The sequence below is a fragment of the Thunnus albacares genome, chromosome 19, assembly GCF_914725855.1.
Source record: "Thunnus albacares chromosome 19, fThuAlb1.1, whole genome shotgun sequence".
NCBI lineage: Eukaryota > Metazoa > Chordata > Actinopteri > Scombriformes > Scombridae > Thunnus > Thunnus albacares.
Window position 1 is genome coordinate 17,858,546 of NC_058124.1, and position 17,200 is coordinate 17,875,745.

General features: G+C 40.2%; 1 long non-coding RNA gene across 1 annotated transcript; it reads left to right on the forward strand.

Annotated features, from left to right (window-relative positions):
• The first annotated feature begins 5,091 nt into the window (after positions 1-5,091).
• On the forward strand, positions 5,092-14,669 carry LOC122969224. Its single transcript, XR_006398951.1, has 2 exons — positions 5,092-7,460; positions 10,906-14,669. It is a non-coding gene; the product is annotated as an uncharacterized LOC122969224 (long non-coding RNA).
• The last annotated feature ends 2,531 nt before the right edge of the window (positions 14,670-17,200 follow it).

A 17,200-nucleotide genomic window follows, 5' to 3' on the forward strand; every position in this document is an offset into this window, starting at 1 on the left:
ATAATTTAAAATCAAATGAAAAACAGTGAGAGGAAAGTGCGATGGAAGATAACGGGGTGTGAAGATGTGCTCAGTTAGGGATCGGAGGAGAGAGGCAAGGTGGAAGAAATTTAACAGTGAAAAGAGGATGTGAGACACAAAGCGACGGAGCCAAGCAGGGCACAAGGTAAGTCTTTACAGGAGCAGGTAGGAGAGAGATGTGAACGGAGGAAAAGTACAGAAAGGGAGAGTCAGAGAGAGATAGAAGTGGGTGGAGAGAGAGAGAGAGAGGAGAGAAAGAAGGTCAGGCAGGGAGATGGAAAGTGCTCTGGCGAGGAGGGGTATTTATGTCTGGGTGTCGTCGGCACAGCGGGACGCCATCTAAAAGGAAGCCAAGTTTGTTAGAGAGTGCGAGAGATGAGAGAGAGCTGCTGTTTGAAAGACGGCTGATGGAACAAAGAGCTCGAAATTGCGCCATTAGACTGTCCAGTGAATCATATTCTAAAAATGAATTTTAGAACAGCACGAAATAATTTATAATACTAATCTATCAAAGTATACAAAAAAAAAAGGCAATTCATTCTAAGGTTAATATTCTGTGAAACAACAAACTGTCTGTGATAAATTAATCTTTGAATAATACATTTCACAAAATGTATAATTTAGTTAATATGATTTACCGATTTGCCTCAGACAATGAAAATGAAAATATGAAATGATCCCCCACTCCGCCATGACACATGACATGAGACCTTGGGGCCAGAAGGGCAATTCTGGTAAAAATGAGTGTCATATATTAAATTAAAGCTCCTGGTGGGATCTGTCTAGAGGCAAAGGCACACTGCTGAGCACATTATAGAAGACAAAAAGAAGTGGAAAATAACTTGTTTCAAGTTTTAATACAATATCTGAAAAATCCCCAGTGTGAGTTTCTAACATGGTGTGTTTTTTTTTTGTTTTTGTTTTTTTGAATGAAAAGGGAACGTCACTCACTCTGCAAAGTCAAAAGGTGCTTCAACTTTTTTTTTTTTTAAAGGGCTTTTGAATTCAGTTTAAGTTTGATACACTATAATGTTGTTTTAGGCTATTAAAATGACTTATAATGTGTCATAAACAAATCATAATGTCCTTATATTTAAGACAAACCATTCACAAAAATCATGTCCAAATTAACATAAGTAATAAATGTAATGAAGGTAAATCTAATGACAAAGTCCTGTATCTAATATGATATATAAACGAGTTATTCAGGCGTTTTCACACATGAACATAACAAATTAACTTGTAATCAACAGCGCATGATTTTGTTAATTATTGCCAAAATTCCGACCCCACTCTTTGGCTAAAATGCCGTTTAAGACATATTTTTGTCATGCCAGTTTTCTTAGATAACATTTAAAATAATCATAGATTCAGTCCAGTGTTAAACAGTTTCAGTCGTACAGAGAATTAATACTGCAGGACTAAATGAGGACATAAATTAAACTTCCAAGGAGCCGTGTTAAACACCACATTAATATTGTTGAACCGTGGCAGTATCGTAAAATGGAGTGAAAGTCATAACCACAAAAACAGACAGCTCTGAGGAAAGTCATTTATACAAAAGTTCTCAGAGATTTTCCTAGATTCTGTAGGCTAATTTTTTTTACATTTCATCTGAAACAATATCAAATGTAGTATGAAAGCATTTATTTCTGGTTTTCAGGAGCAAACTTCACCACTTAGCAAAAACATTCACAGTAATTTAAATTGTCTCACCTCCTTTTAACTCCTTTTAACGCAACATACATACAGTATATGACATAATGCAAACTTAGTTTTGATCTGTATTGGTTAATGAAAACTGATAACAACACCTGCTTTGTAATGTTATTGTTTTCTGCCAAAAATGTGAGTTTTCCACTAAATTATACCTCTGGCAGGAGTAGCTGTGGTGAAGGAGGGTCTGTTGAAATCTGACAAAACACCCTGTGTTAGCGCAGTGTATCACTGAATCAATCCACAGGTTTTAAACCTGCATTCATTGATTTTTTTTCCTATTTGGGGGCAACTCAATAAGCCATGAACACAACTTTGACATATTATCTATCACCTTGTAAAGATCATAGATATATACATGTGGACACCACACTAGGTGCTGCTAGTCATTGTATTGATGAGTCAACATGGCCGCCATATTGGTCCAGTCTAGTCACTCCTCTGAATGCATACAAGTATATTAAAAGAAGAGATCTATCTGCTCTTACAGCTATCATAACTCACTGAACTGTCAGTCAATCAATCCATTTTTGAGCAGTTTGGATTGTCACAATTTACTAGACATTCACGTTATACAGAATACTTTGTTGATTGAAAATGATGGTTTTCATACCAAAATACTTCTGTTTAATGTAAAGTAGCAGTAGGCTAATATTACTACAATAAATTAAAGATGAGCTTACATTTTGTTATTCTCTTAGAGGCATATTATGTTTTCATATTGCGTCTTAAAATGGCTACTCTGATGGACTTAAAAAATACAGGATAGAGAGTCTTTTAAATAGTCAGAACTATTAAGAATGTCTATGAATGTCAGCATGTTTCACATTTATGTTTTAATATATTTTTCACACACACTCTACTGACATTTCCCACTATTTCTATTTACATAAATTATTCCATACATTAATTTATATAATCAATTCATGCAAGTAGTTCCAGTGTAACAGTTACATATTCTGCTCAATCAACTGCTGGCTCCTATATGTGCATGTTGCTGTATCCAGGTTTGCTGTCAATAAATGGAATATTAAATAATAATAATAAATGGAAGCTACAAATTCACCTCACTCATAAATTTGCAATATAAAGTTTAATGGCCACTTACCAATGCTTATAATGATTATGTTATATTCAGTTCAACATGTATGTTACAGTAGAGTTGTTAAATAACTACTCGGCCATGAAATTATTCCTTGTGCCTCGATTTTTGCATTTCTTGACATCCAAATGCAACACAAAAGTCTGGATGTGTATGCAAATAGATGATATTAGCACACAGTTGCTTATTTACACCTCCAGCAGACACAGAGAATCACTAGCATTCATTAGAATGAATGTAAGTCCAATATTCATTCTCCTATTAGCTCTGATTTACTCTCCACCGATGCCTGAGGGAATGTTTAGATTTTTTAGCTGCTAAATGCTCCACTGTGTTCACCAGCTAGTCGATACCTGTGTCTGTCTACTGTTCAGTGCTGGACATGTAGTGTGTAGTGGGTTTATTAGAGCTTTTTGCTTAAAACAACTGCCTGCTGCATCTGGATATGAGGCTGATGACAGTGTTTAGACTGATCCAGAGGAGTAAAGCTGCAGGCCAAGCCGTAAAATCAAAACACTAACGGAAAGATGCTAAAACACACCATAGAGCTGAGGGAAGCTGCAGAGCCATGTGATAACTTCCTGTGATGCTTTCTAGAGTTTCTTTCTAGCGTTTTGAATATACTGCATCTTTAACATGTCCTCGTTTGTTTCCGCTGAACACCGGTTAAAGCTTAGTCAGTCAATAAGCAGGAGTTCCACCAAGCCCCCAAATGAGTTCATCCACTTAAGTGCAACTGAAACCTACTACAAGAGGTTAAAACCTGAGCCAGCGTTAACTCATCCACCTCCACCAATCACTCCTGTTGATAAAAAGGTGCTCTAATGGAGTCAGCCGGTCAGGTATTGATCTGGTCTCATGAGCGACTCCGGCACCTGTGGTGATACCGATTTTAAGATGTTTGGACCCAGACACATCGCCGGTTTGCTGTATTGATCTAACCTACAGACTCTTCTCATTGGACTTTATGGCGTGTTTGTGTAAGAGTTGTTCCATGTGTTGGCCTATTGAAAAGGATATTGAGATTGGCAGTGAGAGTTCTTTCATAAGCTGCGCTGTTGGGATTGCTAGCGGCACACTGAGTCCTATAGCAGAAAAATCAGTAGAGTCTGTCGATATGAGCAGCAGGGGTCAAGCTGCCTGTCCTTATAATGCTGCACTGTAAACACAGGACACAGCATTTCAGGATCTCTTAGTGTCCTCTCCATCATTCCCCCCGGAGGTAGCTTTAAGGCTGACAGAAATATTATCCAACAATATTTTTGGATTATGTCCTGAGACTCTATTCAAAGGGAATAAAGCTCAAAATGAAATCTACCTTAAACACTGTGGCACTGGCTCATGTATTTTCAAGAGCTCTTTGTCAGAAGCAGGTTATAAATCAATTTTAGGACAGAACGAGCGCTTTATCTTGGTTTTCAACCTTGGCAGATCCTTTAGGGGTCTTTTAAACATTAGTATATTTCTTGCACCGGCGGGTAGCGGTCGAAGCGTCTGGCTGCTCTCTTTATGTAGAACAAGGCGATTCAATCTGGGCTGATTCAATGACTCACTCGTATAAATGAGGCATATTAAACCGCACCTGTTGATGGGAGGTTGGGAGCAAATGGAGTACGTGTGATTGTGTGTATGCATGGCGTATTGATCCAGCTGGAGGAGAGCTTGGAAGGACTTCCACATGGCCTTGATGTGTGAGATGCCGTCTGGACCTGGAGACTGCGCTATTGATCAGCGCGTCGAGTCTTAAGTAGCCTCTCCATTCAGGCCCCTTGATGGCAACACACTTCCAAAATGACAGTAATCAATGGAAATGGTTAAATGACCCCACACAACTCAAACGTTATGAATTGCCTTGGCACTGTGGATTTATCTTCGTGGATTATGGAGCGCTGTCTGACTTATTGACCACTTGTGAGGCTACTTATCCTCCCTCAGGATAGACACAGTGTCAAACTGGAGCTTAGTGTTTATGAACTATACCCCCAGTGAGTCAGTGAATGTTTACTTCGCTTCCCTTGCTGCTGCTAAAGACCCACTCTTTGCATGATAGATGGGCAATATATGAGCCATTTTCCCCCTTTCACTCCTCACTGCTTATAATCCAAACACATTTGAGTGTGATGGTTGTCAAATGGTAGCGGGTAATCAGACAGAGACAAAAATGAATAATGCATCACAATATGTCTGGCTATCATTGTGTTGATTATTGTCAGAACGAGCCAGAGCACTGTTATTGCAATGAAAAGACATTCAGCACAGCTCTACAGCCCTACATCCAACAGCAAAATGTACACTGTCAGTTTTTCCTCAAACATATAGTTAGAATATACTGCAGTACAATGCCGGAAAGTTTTAAAAAGCAAGAATTGCAATTGTCAGTTTCTCCATCATATATTGTGAGCTCAAGGGAAAAGAAGGCAGTCAAGTCGTCGATCACTTCACTTTGCCCCAGTAGTGTAGACACATTGACAAACAGTATAATGCAGACAATTGAGATTGATACAACCGTAGAGACACACAGAAAGCTCTGGACGTAACAAAGCAGACCACAGCTGCAATACTGTCTCTTTACGGAAGCTCACAGACAACAGTCACGGACAAGTTGGCTCAAGTGTTCAAACAAGGAGAGGAAATTTCACAATATGTAGACTGAGAAATGATTGAAACATTCACTTACAGGTGCGAATTATCACACCTGTCATTAGACAAAGCGAAAAATGGCAGATGAGTGTTAAAAATGTGCCCATTTGCAACAATTTCTCCTTTTGATTCATATGACGTGGAATGGTGAAAGCGGTGTGGTGATTTGCGAGGATCATTACAGCCAGAGGACAGTAATAGGAGGAGGACTTCTCACATCAGTGAGAGTGACAGGGACAGCGAGTGAAAGAGCTGAAAGTGTGAGAAACTAATTGTAAAAATGACAGCAGCATTTAGCCAATGTTAAACAGCAGAACTACAAGGTGGCGTGCTTCAGAAAGGGCACTTTATTGAATTGTTAGCCATTAGAGAACAAAAAAATGTCCTCTCACAATTGTCCAATGTTGTACTATTAGTGGCGTATCGAGGGTTTAAAGGGAATTCAAGTCCACAAGTAAGAGCTGCAGTGTTATGAAAACCTCGGGGAAGAATGGACTTGTATGATAAAGTGGCATGAATGTCCACAGCATGCATATAAAAACTATAATCTTTTCTGACAAGAGTCTGACATTTCGGTGCCGCTATTGCAGTTTTTCAGAGCGTTACATGATGACAAGCTCTCTCCATTTTTATCTGAGCCTTAATGCTTTTAGCCCCACTTTCTGAATTAGCTGTCAGCTACTGTGGTCTCCTTCTAAATGCTTCTTTGGAGCTCAAATGACTGAATTAGGCTCTACCTTTAAAGATAATTGCTTAATTGGGGTCTTTTCATATGCTGTCGGTAGCTGAGGACCTGAGAAAGGCTCTGATAACTCTGTAATTATGCGGCTGCAGCAGATATGTACGCATTTGTGGCAGGGCTGTTAAGAATGAGCTGACAGCCGCATGCTCTCCCGACGTCCACTCTGCCTCCATGGACTTTGAGATAAAGCTAAAATTCCCGGGCCTCTTTCAACACAAATACATGAGTACTTGTATATATGTGTGTGTGTGTGTGTGTGTGTGTGTGTGTGTGTGTGTGCATGTCAGGACACATGAGTGTATGTCAGTATATGAATAAGATGTCAGAGTATGTATGAAAACAGCTGGGCTGCAGGTATGGCTGGGAGAAATCTTTGCCTCTTCTTTTATTCCTGCTGTACTGCCACTGCTTCCTATTTGAAAGGTGGAAGAACACTATTACACGGTACATCTTCTTCCTTCTAGTACAGCTCCTGGATACAAAGTGTCAGAGGAAGTCTATTTGTGTAAGATGTTTTGGAGGAGGAACATCACATACATGGAGGCGGCTTTCACCTGAGTCTTTTTTCCAAAGGGTTGGCTGTCAATATAACTTTGCCCGTAGAGAGTTAGAAGAGATGTGCTGTGGTGAGAGGGAGCGTAGGGGAGAGGTAAATACAGTTATGGTCTGAGGTGAATAACAGTAGGGTGGCAGAAGAAGAAGTGGGAGCCGGAGTGGGGAAGGAAGGAGAGAGGATAAGAGGAGGCAAGGCGGACTGGAGCCACAACGGGAAAGGAGGAGGGGGGGGGAGGCGAAGATTAGTTTTGCTCCGGTAACGACAGATCATAAAAACACGAAGGGGAGGAAAGAGGAGATGAAAAAGAGAGAAGGGGGGAGGATTAGTGCCACTTCAGGAATGACAGAACATGGGGGAATGAGAGAAAGAGGAGTGGGATGGGAGATGGGAGGAATCCTGGGAGTTTAGTTAGGATTAGTTTTGCTTCAGGGACTGGGGATTGAATGAGGGAAAGGGAGTTGGGTGATCTGGGTGGCGTCATGAAAACAAAACCTCTTATCAATCAATTGTTGACAAAGTGAGACCCGGAACAATCTCTCTCTCTCTCTCTCTCTCTCTCTCTCTCTCTCTCTCTCTCCCTGCACTCCAAGCCCTCTGGGATGTGTATATCTACTGGACGTCACTGGCAGCACACTTTTAAAACTAATGACACCGTGGTAAATAAAGTGTTTCCAGGAACTGCGGTGAGTGACCATTCTGAGAAAAACAGTAAAAAAAAAAAAAAAAATCATTTTTCACAAAATACAGTTTTGGCTTTGGACCCTTTAAAAATGAAGCAAAATTAATGTGCAACCTTTTTCAAAGATTACATAAAGATTACATATTTTATGAGCTATGGGCATTAGAAACCAAGATTGATTTTTGCCTTCTCAGATAGTTATTTTGAATAAATTTTATAGGTCTGAAGTTGTAAAATTATGCAGCACTTCACATGAAAATACTAAGGATAAGAGAAATATCTGAAAAAAATATGTTTTTCTTCATCTTTGCTAACTTATTATACCACAATTATACATGAATTTTCTTTCTGTATATAAAAATGGTGGGTAAACTAAGTGTGACTGACCAGAATATGGATCATGTCATCTCATCAGCGTATTCAAATTTCTCTTGTTTTCTGGAGATAGTCCAAATCACTTCTAATTACCTCCATCAGTCCAAAACAAGAAACTAGTTTGCAGCGCATGAATCAAAATGAGCATCTACATCTGTTCCCTTTTTGGTTGGCAGGAATCTCTTGTTACTCCTATTTTACCTTGGAAATGAAAGATTTGCTTATGAAATATTTTTTTCTTTTGGCTGAGGCCATCAGGGGAGCCTTTAACATAGAAATAATGCTTGACAGGGCATTTTTTCCTGTGATAGAGGGTATGAAAATTATGCAATAATAAAACATTTGTGCTGTTTGAAGTTTTCCTCAAAGTTGTATAGATAAGAGGAAAAGGGAGATAACAAGAAAGACTGCTAACTAGCTCCCTGGTTATTACACTTCTCTACATAGCAGACAAAAAAAAAAGAACAAATAGCCTTGTGTAATGGGAATAAACACCACGGCTGGAACACATCTTTGACTAATCAAGTTTCTTGGATGAAAACCATGATATAAAAATATGGCAATGACAGATGCTTTCTGTTTTTCTGTGCCAATATTTACATGTCATGAAAGCTGACTGACATGTTGCCAGGCCAGGTGAATGTTTTTATAAAGCTGCATATATTTCCTTCATACTGTGCCCTGACAGGAGGTGATGGGGGAGAAAAGAAAAAGAAAAAAAAAGGAGACTGAGAGAGAAAGCAGGAGTACAGTGGATAACTATGACTGGCCCATTAACAGGGCTGGTTGTCAGTGTCAGCGGGCTCAGCTGCGGACAGTGGGCAACAGTTGCAGAGGAACATTGTTAAAAAGGAGCAGCACTGTCAGATCTGGACATTCTCCTAAAGTGTACATGGCTGAGGTCACAGGGCGCATGGTTAACACTAGCAGAAGAGAATAACAAGTCCGGTGCTTTGTACAGATTGACTCTGAAGACTGTCCCTATGTGAATATCAAACCTCTACCATGACAAATAGGCAAAGAGGGCGAGGGATGAAGGGCCAGGCGAGAGTTGCGAAAAGAGGCAAAGCACGAGTGAATTGATGGAAAGAGGTTGCGAGGAGGGTGGGTGAGAGAGCAAGAGGATGTGAGGCAGATGGAGCGAGGTGACAGTGCAGGGAGAGAGAAAGAAAGAGACAGAAAAGGGGAAGGTTTGTGTTTAATTAGCGGCCCTGGAGAGTGTCTTGGTTGAGCCAAGGAGGAACATGGGATGTTCTCTAATTGGCCCTGCTCTGTGGAGAGGGAGGGAAGGAGGGAGGAAAAGCTAGATAGAGAGAAGACAGACACAAGAGGGAGGAGGAGAAAAGGAGGAATGACTGGACTTTTGTCTGATTGGCTGCATGTTTATTTGGGGAAAGTGTTGTATGTATATTTGTTTTGTGATAGATATGTTGCTGTACCAATTACATCTTGGTCTACTTTAATTACCTAAGTTTAATTTACTTTAATATTACATAATACTATATTATATACTCTTAGTAGGAATAATGTTATTTTGGACCATTGTGAGAGTGATGTTACTATTTAATAGTTAATATTCAATAATCACTCACAGCACTATATCTATTATTATTATTATTTATGTATAACACTAGTTATACTAGATTGACAGTTTAGGAAATAAACTTATTCGATACCACCCCCATATTTGTCTGTTTAATATTTAGCTAGAGGCAGAAGATGCTTAGCTTAGCTTAGCTTAGCTTTGTTTAGACTCGAAATTGCACATAACTACCCCCATAAAACCACAAGTTGTCATCTTTACACATTGGTATTTGTACAGACATAAACAAATAAGAGATAAAATGTTAATTAGTGAGTTTTACAGGTGCTGGTTGGTTTTTACCTCCTGACAGTTAAGCTAAGTTTTTGCCTTCTTTCAATCTTTAGGCAAAGCTAAGCTAACTGTCACCTGGCTTTAGCTTCCTATTTAACAGAAAAACATGAGAGTGGTATCAATATTATCATCTAACTCTCAGCAAGAAAGCAAATAGGAGTCTCTCCTAATATGTTGAACTATTCAGTCAGTAAGTTGCTCATTCTCGTCTCCTTGCTATTGTTTGATGTGGGACAGTTGTTTGTAACGGTAGCTAAGAGTTTGGTATATACTTGCTTTGCTTGGGTTGAATTTAACACTACCAACCAAGAATGCAGGGCCACAGATATAAAGATACACTATACTGTATGGCCAAAAGTATATGGACAATCTTTTCAACATACTTTTGGGTACTTTTGGTCTAGTTCTGTTTTAAAACTTTGAGCCCTTAATTTCAAGTACTGGGATCCATATTTCTTAATTCTTAATTGACCTAGCTTGACTGTTCTCCTTTATGTGACGACACACCCAACATCTCATTTTGAGGTAGATATGAAAACGGCCTTACAAAAATAAGTCCAGATGTCACTGTAGTGTATAGATGTATTTTTTTAATACATACAAGGATAATTTCCCCACACATTAGTACAGTGAGGTCCCCAACCTGCAAGTTGCTCTTTAAGTGGGAAATCTTGGAATGTGGTTCCAATTTTGTGGAGACAGTTTGGAGGTCCTTTCTTGTTTCAAAATGACGATGCCCCAGTGCACAAAGCGAGGCCCATAATGAAATGGTTTCCCTATTGTTGTGTGGAAGAAATTGACTGGCTTGAACAAAGCCCTGACCTCAACCCCATCCAACACCTTCGGGATGAATTGAAAGGTCAGCAGTGCGTCAGGCCTAGTTGCCCAACATCAGTCGCTGACCTCACTGGTGCTATTGTGACTAAAATGGACAAATCTCCAGGTCCCCAAACCTTGTGGACAGCCTGAAAACAGAAGAGTGAATGCTGTTATAATAGCATATTAACGGGATGAGATGTTCAGCACTAAAATATGGGTGTAATGTCTGATTGCCCACATTCTTTTGGCCATGTAACGTAGATAGATAGAAAGATAAATGTAGGTGGCATGCTGTCACAATAAAAATACATATCTTTATAAAATTATACACCCACGTATTGACGTATTTCAAAATAGTGTGTGTGTGTGTGTGTTTCAGCTGCAGAGGGTCAAGGAGAAACTTGGTTGCCATGACACGCAACAAAGAGGAGAGGAGAGAAAGCTCAGAGGATATGAATAAGGGAGCAGGAGAGATGGATGAGGGGAGTGGGGAGAGGCAGGAGAGAGACAGAGATGGATGGAGTGAGGAGTCTAGCTGTACAGGGGCAGAACTACGGAGAGAGACAATTCACAGATGCACAGAGGAGATCTGGGAGAGGCTTTGGAAAAATGACAAGTCAAGAAGTCGGGGAAGGAGGGATAATGAGCAAAGACAGAGAGGAAGGAGTGTGTGTTTGTGTGGGAAAGGGAGACTGAGGCCAAGAGGGAGACTTGGAAAGAAAAGGGAAGTTTATTAGAGAGAATTCGGAGAGGAGAGTAAGAGAGAAATGCAAAAATATGGTTGATTCGGGAAAAGCAGTGACAATAACTGAGACAGAGAGGAAAAGAGAAACAAACTGAGACTCTACAGGGAGAAGGGAGGGTCCAGAAACAAATCAGGCCAGCTCAGCACGTTCTTCTTCATCCAACCCATTTAGGATGGTGGCATTATTCTAACCATAGCCTCAATCGATACTTGTGACAGCATATTGGTGATCAATCAAAGTGTCAGGACAGAATTGATCATGCTCAGTCAAATGTGACATAAACAAGGCCTTGCGATCGATACGATGTTAGTGTATTCAGTCCAAGACAAACACTCTGTATCTCAATTAACTGCTCATTTCGCAACTGTATACTTTGATAAAGAGAGTCATTTATGCACACCTGAATGTCTTGAAGCACCCACTGGCCAAAAAGATTCAATAAGTATATCGTAAACTTGTATTGTTAACAAAATTGCATTTTATATATACGTTTATACCCCAAGAAGAATGCAAATTGATCTATCGCTTGTTTTCTTTTTGTTTTTCCTGTCAGGTGTACAGGGGGGAAAAGAGAAAATTACCACAAACGAGTACAAAGAAACATATACACCAGAAGCATTAAAGTTTAAGTGAGCACCTTATTGAGGAGACAATCAACAGAGAAAAAAGGATCTAGGGAGTTTTTTTTTCCCCCTGCAAAGTTAATAACACAGCACATCACAGCAAAACAATCAGATAGTGAAGAGCCACAAGAGGTGCCTTAATTATAGGTAAGAGCTAATTATGCTAGATTGAAGTTATGCTTGCTGCACAGATGTCACCATATAATGAGATAGAGTGGAGTGAGGGTCAGGAAGAGGTGCATAAGGCAATGGACCACACATCTTGATGCAGAGGTCACACCAGATCCAAACGCAGATTTAAAATCTTCATTAAAGCTCTGATAATTGTGCAGTCCATTGGATGTAAATGAGGCTTGAAGATCGATAACCCAACGCTGGGTTCAGTCTAATGGAGAAAAGAGTGACGGTGATACATGGTTATAACTACGCTGCTTCGCATTACGGATAACCCTTGCTAACCCTGTGTACCTGCTACACCTGCAATTAAATGATAATGCCTATGGGAGAGAGAGTGAGAGAGAGTCTCGCCGCTCAAAGCACAGATGCTTCTATCATAACTAAATGATACTCTGTCTGACCTCGGGTGTAGCTAGCCACGGCGCATTGGGAGCTTTCGGAGCTGTAATGCACCATTATGATATCGAACGGTCGATAGCTTCCCCCCAAACTCCTACCCCTACCCCCACACAAACCCCCTCTGCTCCTTCTCCTTCCAATCTATTCAGTGCTGATGCATCGAATAGGAGAGTCCAGGAAGGAGTTGAAACCCCTGAGGAGAAAGCAGAATGGCTAAATTGACCAGATTACTGAGACTAATTGGTCCAATCCTGAGGAACTGGCTCATTAAGGTGTGTGAGGAGATAACGAAGCATGCTACAGAGGGCAGGAGAAATATGTGAATAAACATATGCAAACACCATGCAAAGTACACAACGAGAGTATGCATGTATGCACAAATATACACATTCAATATGCACACGCATATTTGTACAGATAATGTTCATCTCGATGCACACACTCACACTCATAGAGGGTTTACTGGAAAATGATAAGCTCCCTGATTAACTCCCAATTTACAGCTTGGCACAGCTTGTATTAAAGCTGCTCAAATTAATGTCTTTATATTAACAATGGATGAAATGACTATGTGCACTGTAAAAGGGAGTCACGTGTAGTGATGAACCCAACTTCGGTTCACCTCAGTTCTGCAGAGATTTTTAGTGTCTCTCAGCTCATTGTTTTGTTTTTATGTCTACCGTTTCGGTTCACTCCCACCACTCTTATCAGTGTAATTCCCAGACACAGCAGGCAGCTGTTTATTTGTGAGAAAGCTCTGATAAACCTGCTAAACCTCCTGCCCAGCACTAAACAGCAGACAGAAGTTAGTGACTAGCTGATGAACATAGTGGAGCATTTAGCAGCTAAAGAGTCTGATATTTTAATCAAGAGTCAGTGGAGAGCAAAACCAGGGCTAAAGGAGAATATATTTGTTAGGTGGCCAGAAACGCAACTCCAAATTAATGCTATAGTCACTCCATATCTCCTCATCTGGGCAACTGTTTGCTAGATAGATTGTTCACCATAACAACTTTATAAGTGACTTTGTCAATGTTGTGTTTACAGCTTTATGTGCTGCCCCCCCGTGTGGCAAATATATAGTAGGTTTAACGAGATCTTTTTTAAAGTTTCACCCAAACTACAGAAACACATTTTCCCACTTCCTGCTAACTGAGATTTCTGCCTCCACTCCAACTATAACTATTTTTTTGCTAATGAAACGGTCCGTTAATTTAAAACTTTTAAGTATCAAAAACTTTAGAGACTTTTAAATGCTGTCAGCACCAAAACCTAGGAAAAACTATTTGCATGGCTACAGTAGATACCCCCGGCAAGTGGTTAGTTTTTTTCATAATTTAGGTGAACTGACAACAATCGGCTGTTCTGAAGGTTGACAGACACAGACAATAGATAATTAATTGGATAGATGTTTGGGGGGAGCAAAATGCCAAAAGAAGGAAAGAGGTGTGTGTTTCCTCGTGCTGAAGGCCTCCATCGCTTCATCGCCCCTTCACTCCACAGGCCATCCCTCCATCACAGAGTGAGAGAGGGGAACGGACAGCGTTGCCTGAAGCCAACGGAGCAGTAGAGCGAGCACAGGAGAGAAAGTGAGAAAGCGAAAGCAAAGGCGGTGGGGGTAGAGGAAGGCAGAGCCAGGTGTGGAAGAGAGGAATACAGACATAGAGCAAGAGAGAGACACAAATGCTACCCAGAGAAGTTGTCCTCCCCTCTGGTTATCCTCCATCACCCTGCCTGTGTTTTCTCCATCCCTGTGACTTCCTTCATGGCCCTTTGGCTCCGTGACCCCCGTGTCGGCTGCCATTTCTCAGCCCGACCCTGTCACTCTCCTCCCGGCTCACATGCAACCCACATTGGAGGGTCGAGTGTCGTCAGCGGAGCTTGAACCTCACACCATTGTTGTAAGACAGAGCAGATCCTGTGACGGACTAAATGTGACAGTTGAGCTGCTGACCTTTGGTCCGGAGACAACAGACAGAAACCGGCAGCCGGAGCAGCATCACCCATGCACACATGACACACAAGACAAGACACACACTCACTTATTCAGTTGTATTGTGTGTAAATGTGTGTACAATTATGTCATGCAGTCGATTGAATTGTAGTAATCCCATATGTTTTTGTTATAGATGTGTACAAGGCATATATGCATATGATATATGTAAAAATATTTCAAATTAAAAAGATGTTGAGGTCTCTTCCGTCTGTGCCTCTGGTGTGCCAGTGGTAAAAACAAAAACTGCACTGTGAATAAGTCAGTTTTACTTTTGTTTCAACCCAGTGCAGGCTTCAGAGAGCAGAAAAGAACATATAAAAATATATCACACACAAATAACTGAAGTCTCTCTCAGTGAGGAAATTAGTACCCCATTAAGAGGTGTGACAATGACATTCTGCATAAAAATATTCACCTTAACAAGTCAAGTTTCTGTATGGAAGCTCATTAGTGCCACTGTTGAAACCATGTTTTACTGTACTATGCTATTATTTTGTTGGTACTTTTTCACCTAATGAGCTTTACTGTGCAGTAGAGTTGATATTGTGCTATAACAGGAAAGGTTTGTTGTTAAAATGACATATGTTGGTAATAATACAGTATATTAAAAAAAAAGATATTTTCATGATGAGATTTTTTCCTTTTCATGGTTTCAAGTTATTTCTCTACCAACAAGTGAAAAAAGTCCATTATCTCTTATTTTAAAGGAATAGTTAAACATTTTGGGAAATTGAATTGTTTTCTCTCCTGTCGAGAGTTAGATGAGCAGGAGATCAGCTTAGTTTAGCACAAATGCACAAAACGGGAACAGCTATCCTGGGACTGTTCAAACCTCAAAAACCCTCTTGCCAACACTGCTTAATGTGCTAATTACCACATTGTTTAATCCAAACACAAACATATATATAATTATATTAATATACAAAATTACTGGCTATCCGCCTGCCAACCAGTTATAATAAGACTTTGGGAAGTCACTGTTTCTGGCTGTTGTTTGTCAAGAAATAGTTACAACACATAACTTCCTGTAAAGGCTCATTTATGCTCAACGTTAAATACATATACGGATACGAACGGAGCCCTCTGTCCCTGCTCTGTGTTCATTTCGTCCGTATTCGTGCACGTTTTCTGAAAGCTTACAGATACGGATGAAACGGAGCGGTAGCACCGGAAATCGTGGATGCAGTGTAGCCAATAGTTCAAGCGAGACACAACAAAGACATCGATCGTCAATTTCTTTCATCGGTAATATTAGGAAAAATAATTCTCCGTTCACACGTCGCAATGTATCTAATGGCCTCACAGACTGCTGCTGTCTACAACACTGCCTCTGCTTTTGCCTCTTTCTTAACAGGTACATTATAATGACCTCTTCCACTGTCATCATGTTTGTTGTTGTCAGAAATTTTTGACTCTGTTAATTTGTGAGTGTTTTCATAATGTTGTTGGCTGTATTTTTAAACTCCATGCTTCCAGCCTTTTTGCTGAAGCCCAAAATGTTGAACTATTCCTTTAAACGTTCTTGTTTTGAGGAAAAACATGATTTTAAGATGAAACGTTGTATAATCTTTATAAATATTGTATGTACTTCAGACAATGGTTATATTTTAAAGTTGTCACCCCGGACTTGTTGGAGAGCTCTCTTTGGGATTTAGAGCAAATTACTCAACCATATACAGCAGATTAAAGACTTGAAATCCCGTGAAATTTGCATCAGCTAGAATAATTTACTTACCTTATTTGTTCTGAATGAACTATGTATATATATGCAGGCTGTGATGTGGAATTACATACATTGTTTTCCGTGATGTTAATACAAAAACCATTTTACTGAGAGCTTTCGATGAAGCTATCAAAAAGAAGCTCACAACATTGTCGTCGTAGGAACAGCTGAATGAGAGGCTCACTTCTGAACTACAGTACTTTTTAGTTAAACTACCATTTGTTTTGTTAATATCAAGTGGTTTTTAAAGGTTGTGTAATCCCTGTCGAGTCGTGACACTAGCTTGCCTCACATAACCGACCGTGCCAACACTGGCTGAAGTGAATATGGAAATTGCCAGGATAGGAGGTAAAAGGTTTTTCTGTCACAGCAGTGTTATGTAAGTTAAGGCTGAAGCGCTCCCTGAGGCATTTTTTCCCCTCTGGCAGTCATTGCTTCTGTTTCCGTCAATTCACTCTCCTCAGTCACTCACACTATTTTGCCACCTTTTATACCAGCTACATTTCACCTTCATTGTCTCCATCTTTTGAAATGCTCCACCTCTGAGTTCAATTCTACGGTCTGGTTTGTAATCTGGCTCTTTATTCCTGTTTTTTTTTTTGACACACACCATCTACCATCTAATGTCTCTTCTTTTTCTTCTTTTTCCTTACTTAAAAAAATAGCCTGCACCCACTCTTTTCCCTTTATTCTTTTGCTTTCTTTCTCCCAATCGCTCACTTTCTCCCCCTCCTTCCTCCCCCCCTGCTCTCTTGCAGTGTTTATTTAAGCAGTTTCACAGTCACTGCACCCTGCTCTGACTGTGTAGAACAGTCCACGCTCCCTCTCTCCATCTCTTATGGACACACTTTGTATTTGTGTCTCTACATCTCTCTATCTCTGTACTCATCTCTAAACCCCCTTTTTTTCCCTTGTACACTTCTCCTTTACTTTATCCCTCTTTCCTTTCACTCTTCCTCCCGGTGCTCCCTGCTTCTTTAGACATTCTGAGATTCAGAGTTGCTTTAAAG